The sequence below is a fragment of the Achroia grisella genome, unplaced genomic scaffold (genome assembly GCF_030625045.1).
Source record: "Achroia grisella isolate CSIRO2021 unplaced genomic scaffold, CSIRO_AGI_Agris_v1 utg6672, whole genome shotgun sequence".
Classification (NCBI taxonomy): Eukaryota; Metazoa; Arthropoda; class Insecta; order Lepidoptera; family Pyralidae; genus Achroia; species Achroia grisella.
The window spans coordinates 169,808-176,902 of NW_026712987.1; positions in this window are offsets into that span (position 1 = coordinate 169,808).

Sequence of the window (7,095 nt, forward strand, 5' to 3'; positions counted from 1 at the left end):
TCAACCCCTTACAACTCTTTATTCGCGTTTAAAAGTAGCCTATGTCCTTTCTCAGGAACTAGACTATCTATGTACCAAATTTTATTTAAATCGGTTCAGTAGTTTTGGCGTGAAAGCGAGATAGACAGACAGACAGAGTTACTTTCGCATTTATAATTAGTAAGGATATTAAAAAATTGAGTCGATTTTAAATGAGAATTATTAGCAATTATATTACATAATAAAGAAAATAGAAACAGGAAGCTGTTGCTAACAATTATGCTCGAACTATTGTTAGCAACAAGGTGGGCTTGCGGAATCTCGTATCCAATCGTGCGTCTGTACCGACCGGTTTATAGCGACTAAATAGTCGCCGGACTGTGTTCAACAGCGACAAAAAGTCGCAGGACTGTCGAATTATAAAATTACACGGAAAATTCTAAATTGGCGATGAATTTTGCCTCCATGATCTCAGTTGTATGTATGTAAAGTATGGTCTCATACATGTGTATGGGACCATACAGTTGAATGTGACGATGCGGGCGCTTTGTGTATGAACATTGTTGTACTCAGCGGTTTTATCTGTTATGAAATATTAATTAAAAGTCTGATTTTCATAATGTGTAATAAAGTTCTATATGTCACGTCACACTAGGGGACTGTGACAGACTGTGACAAGGGAGGATGAATTATGTCACGTCACACTAGACGCGGAGGAGTCACTGTGATTACCTGTGACAATGTCACACTAGGGGACTGTGACAAACTGTGACAAGAGGGGAGGATTAAATTGTGACGTAATTCATCGGACTCCTATTGCAGCAAGAAATCGCTGAGTAACAACTAATAATGTACAACGCTTAATTACAACAAAATGTATCAATATCGGTCTGTACATTGAAAAATGTAAATTATATATATATAAATATATATATAATATGTAAATAAGTATAAATATAGTTATATAACACAATGTAGAGTGTCCATTTTGAAAAAGCAATAACAGTAATGTGTTGTTGAAACTAAAATCCGGCCCCGACTGCGTGCGGTTTAGGTGTCAACCAATGTGACAGGAGTTCGGGTAATAAAAAAATATTATATACTAGCTAACCACCCCGGCTTCGCACGGGTGTACTTGTATTGTATAAACCTTCCTCTTGAATCGCTCTATCTAGCAAAAAAAACCGCTTCAAAATCCGTTGCGTAGTTTTAAAGATTTGAGCTCACATCACACGGACAGACAGCGACAGCGACTTTGTTATATACTATGTAGTGGTATATATAATAATACACACACACATATATATACATATATTGGAATGGCTAAAAAACTTAATATGACGCCCCTTCGATCGATATCGATGCCCCGTCAAAATTCAAAAATCATTTATTCATGTAGGACATTTTAGCCGCTTATGAACGTCAAGTTTCACATTATAATTTTTTTCCCCTACCGTCCAGTTCGGTATTTAGATCCAATTGAGAAGAACTGGCAAGAAACTCAATTGAATTACTTTTTTTTTAAATCCAGTTTATTTACAATGCATTTATATAGGTGTCTATGTCTAACATTAAATGAAAATCCCGAACATTAAAACTATTGCCATGCACGCTCGTCATTCAAGTAATCGTTTAGTGAGTAATCGTCCAATTCAAACGGGGATCTAAATTACGACGCTCTGAGCTGAGGTTTGAATCCCTATCTGTGCCCTCAGAGTGTCGACGTATCTATAGGCGGGAGTTGTCCTTCAGCCGCTCCATAAGTCTTTGCTTTGGTTTGGAGTGCCATCTGCACTCGCCCTCTATGGGACCGTTCTAGTATTACATGAGATTTATTACAGTTATTTCCCTTAATTAATGAAATAAATATTTCAATCATATATCGAAATATCTTTATTCATGTAGGTCTATTACAGACTCTTATGATATGTCAAATCTACCGTCAGTTCGGAATGATTTCGAGATGAGAAGAACTGACAAGAAACTCAGCTCGTATTCTTTTCAAATAAATGTTGTACATGTTTACAATAATACAGATTCATTTTTAAATTCAAATCAATTTAAAACTCATTACCCTTTCATGTAACGGTGATGTTAACAAGCGCAGTGCGGGCCGACCCCATCAAATTAACAGTTTGTATCTAAATATAATGTAGAAATGGACACTCTAATGAATTAGCTGTAAACATTTTGTTTAGAAGCGACCAAATTTCATTGTATTCATTCCAGGATGTATGGTAAACTCGTTTTTCAGGACTTTAACAAATTCTCATATATATATAGGATCATGTATATTCACAAAATCTATTAGGTATCATTTTTGAGCAATTCGGAAGGACCGTTTATAAGTTATGTCACAGTTTAAAGGTCGACGAGGGGATTGACAATATGTGACATTGTGTGACGATGTGTGACAATGGTCACACATGATATTTGTAATAGTGAGGGAGGACTGTCATGAAAGTGGCAATAAGTTATGTCACAGTTTACACACAGTTTAGGAGTCGAGGAGGGGATTGACCACATGTGACATTGTGTGACGATGTGTGACAATTGTCTGGGTCACACATCATGACATTTATTATAGTGAGGGAGCGAGAATGTCACAAATATGAGTGACCTATATACCTTCACAAAATCTTGGTTTTATTATTGAGTTATTCGTGGGTACTGATTAATAGTACTTAGTTTAAGGGTCGTAGAGGGGATTGACAACGTGTGACATTATGTGACAATGTGTGATAATGGGCTTGATCGCACATCGTGACATTTATAACTTCGAAGGAGGTTGTGTCACAAGTGTCAGTAACGTGTATAATTGTCAATTATGTTTCGCAGCTTTTTTCTTTGCGATTTCCGTTTAACAGAGTGATAATAAATCGCTTCGAATGAAGCTGCTCATATAATTATGATCGAACTTCACTTGGTCAGTTCGTTTGTCCTTAAATTATGGTTCGCAGCTTCATTCTTTGCGATTTATTATCACTATGTTTAACGGAAATCGCTTCGAATGAAGCTGCTCATATAATTATGATCGAACTTCACTTGGTCAGTTCGTTTGTCCTTAAATTATGGTTCGCAGCTTCATTCTTTGCGATTTATTATCACTATGTTTAACGGAAATCGCTTCGAATGAAGCTGCTCATATAATTATGATCGAACTTCACTTGGTCAGTTCGTTTGTCCTTAAATTATGGTTCGCAGCTTCATTCTTTGCGATTTATTATCACTATGTTTAATGGAAATCGCTTCGAATGAAGCTGAATTATGTTATTTGATCGAACTTCACTTATTAAGTTCGTTTGATCTTTATTTTATTTTTGAGTAATTCGTTGGGAGTGTTTTCAAGTTATGTCACAGAAAATCGAAGAGAGGATTGACGACGTGGGACAACGGCTGTGGTCACACATCGTGACATAACTGTCACAAAATGTCACAAACGTGACCATGCTGTATCAATATATATGTATAATGAAATCGTCACATAATTTATAAATGACATTCCCCGAGAATCAGTTAAGTTACATATATATGATCCTATCTATATGATAGTGTAATATTTATACTTGGGAATGATCTAAAATGAACACATGTACAGAATGAGATGGTTGACATTTTAGTCCTCGGAAATGTGTGAGTGGTAACACGGGTTATTACCATCATGTAAGCAGTTGTTTGCTATTCAAATTGCATTAAAAATATGTAATTTAATACCTGCTTTTATACGTACAGTCTTTAGCGCGTATTTCAAGCAATAGAGTGTGCATGTAAATGTAGACCAGAGGTTCCAAAACTTTTTGTTTCGTTAAACCCTTGCCATATTTTTCGGTTCTGGGTAGATCCCCCATTCACACCTGGTATTGATGTTTTGTAAATTTCTAACTGTAGTAAAGTTTAGAGTTGAAAACATAAAGTAAAAACAAGATGACGCTTGTTGTAGACCCCTTGCAGTTTGTCATAAACCCCTGGGGGTCGATGTAGAACACTTTGGGAATCCCTGATGTAGAGGGAACGAGAAAGACCGCGCGTGCAAACAGTGCGCAATTCAACAAAATAATATAGATCCATCAAGTAGTGAAGTGGACTTCCGCATAATAACACCTAATTCGATTAAATATAATTCGTAGGGGCTGTTGTCACAGTTTCAAAGGTCGAGGAGGGGATTGACAAAGTGTGACGATGTGTGTCAATTGTCTTTGGTCACACATCGCGGTATTTATTATAGTGAGCGAGGTAAAATGTCGCAAATGTGAGAGCGAGTATATCTTCACTAAATCTTGGTTTTATTTTTGAATTATCAGAGGTTAATGTCTCAGTTTAAGGCTCGAGGAGGGGATTGACAATGTGTGACGAAGTGTGACAACGGCTGTGTCACACATCTAAATTACGCGCGAAAGACGTGTCGTGTAAAGGCAGGTATTGTACGATCAATTCTAGATCCCAAGGTATATTTACTCTAATCAACCAGTTGCTTGATGTCGATCAACGAGGTTAAGCAACAGATTTAGATAATTGTTGCATTGCGCCGCAGTATATGTTATTTATTTATTTATTACCTTATAAATGGATTGAAGCTGAAAATCAGTGTTTTGTTCCCTGAACAATGTTCTATGCCTACACTTGTAATATTTCGATCAACAATTGAGACTCTTCCATTAGTTAAGTCTCCACAAACATAAACATATCACGGGGAGTGTTCTGAGGAATTGTTCGGATTAATACCAGCTGCTGAGTTTCACCACCGCACCACCCGCCAGAAACTGAAATACCATCCTGATCATCTGGATGAATGGCGGTCTTCCACAGTGCGGTTTTCTAGAAACTTTTTGCCTCGCACAACCACATCGTGGAATCACCTTCCAGCAATGGTATTTTCGAACCGATACGATATTGAAACCTTCAAGAAAAGAGCTTATTCCTTTTTAAAAGGCCGACAACACACTTGCAATTCCCCTGGTGTTGCGGGTGCTCATGGGCGGCGGTAATCACTTACCATCAGGTGAGCCCATGCTCGTTTGTCCCCTGTGTTATAAAAAAAAAAAAATAAACTTCAGTTAAGTGTAAAACAGTCCGCTTTACCACTCCGCGTTGAGTACTCGCATCTCTAATAAATATTGTACCACATTACTACCAATAAATATTAAACTTAATAATTAGTACAATTATGAAATTTAACTTTATTTTTCTATAATAAAAGTAGCCTAAGTTACTCCTTATTATATTAGCTACCTGCCAATATAAGTCCCGTCAAAATCGGTCCAGCCATTTCAGAGATTAGACGGAACAAACAGACAGACAGATAAAAATTGTAAAAAATGATATTTTGGTGTATGTACCGTATTTATATTCATATGCATGTAGTAAAAAACGATTATTTCAATATTACAAACAGACACTCCAATTTTATTTATATGTATAGATTAATTATTTTGCTGTCGTTTTTTCTATCTTTCTTTTTTTATTAGCGCTTTTAGCGTAGCGACAGCGTGACTCAGGAAGCGCTAATAATCTTTGATTATTAGCGCTTCCTGAGTCACGCTGTCTTTAGGTTGATTTTTTTCCGGACTACTCTAATACTGTTGACCGCAGCTGGCACTTACTGCTTTACCGGACGATAGGGGGCGAGTGCAGATGGCATTCCAGACCAAAGGAAGGGCTTATATAAGGAGTAACTTAGCCTACTTTTATTTTAGAAAAATAAAGTTAAATTCCACGCGGACGAAGTCACGTGTAATATAAATGTCTTATTTTTTTTTATTAATTTCTATACTGCGGCGCACTGCATCATTTGTCTCTGACACAGCATCCAAATAACAATGTAATAGTGTTTGAAACAACGGCTCCACCCGGATATCCGGGAACCCGAGTGTGCAATGCAATGCAATCCATTCTCATTTGTATACTAGCTACTCGCCCCGGCTTCGCACGGGTGTACATCTATTATACATATAAACCTTCCTCTTGAATCACTCTATTAAAAAAACCGCTACAAAATCCGTTGCGTAATTTTTATATATTTTAGACAAATGTTTTTATTTCTTATGAGAATGACTCTGCTTGTATATCCGGTCACGTGACCAACCGGATGTGACGTCACAAATCTGACGGGTGGGGCCAAAGACTGAGCAACTAGTTATGTTTATGATATTGTAATGTTGTTCATAAAAATGTGAAACCTTCAAGTTTATCATCATGATGTATCGCAACGGGGTAGGCAGAGAAGTGTGATATGATCTTATACATCTTACAAGAGCAATATTAAAAAGATTGGTAGAGGAAAATGTGTCAAGTAAATAAAGTTTTTTTTATTGGGGATTTATGGGGTTCAAGTATTACGTAAGCAGATTTATTACAATTATTTACCCCCATCCCCCTTGTCAGCAAAAGTAAGCAAAGCTCTTACCCCCTCCCCCTATGCTTACGTAAACATTTTTCAATTAATGTATTGTTTTTTTCAGCAAATACAATGTGAGGGTTGCTATTCGTGTAATGAAGTAAATTACTGCCAATGACTGTAATTTACTTTAAGTTTAAGTGTTGACTGTACGGGATGTCACCAACATCCTATGTGGTTGTAGCCCTCTCATGTATAAACGAAATATCTCCTTTGAAAAGTATACACTCTATCCTGAGGAGATAAAAACCATCGCTCCTAAGAATATCCTTCAATTCTTGTCCCTGACGGGTCTAGGTAGCGAACTTTGAAAAGAGCGAGCACAATAGATCTATGTAGGTCGCAGTGCTACAGGTTATATCACCTGATAATACCCCAATCCCCCAATAAAAAAAAACTCAAATTCACATTCAAAATATCTTTATCCATGTAGGTCTATTACAGACTCTTATGATATGTCAAATCTACCATCAGTTCGGAATGATTTCGAGATGAGAACTGACAAGAAACTCAGCTCGTATTCTTTTCTTAACTGTACCCCGAATGAGCCTAGTCCAGTATAGAAGTCACTGAGACACTGAGGTTTTACGTTTTTATGAATAACAAGCAGTGTGCGATCGTCCGGCAAATAATTACAGTTTATTTTTAATATTTCACATAAATACATACTATTACTTTGCAAGCATAACTGTAAATTGTATTAACTGAAAAAAATAATGTGT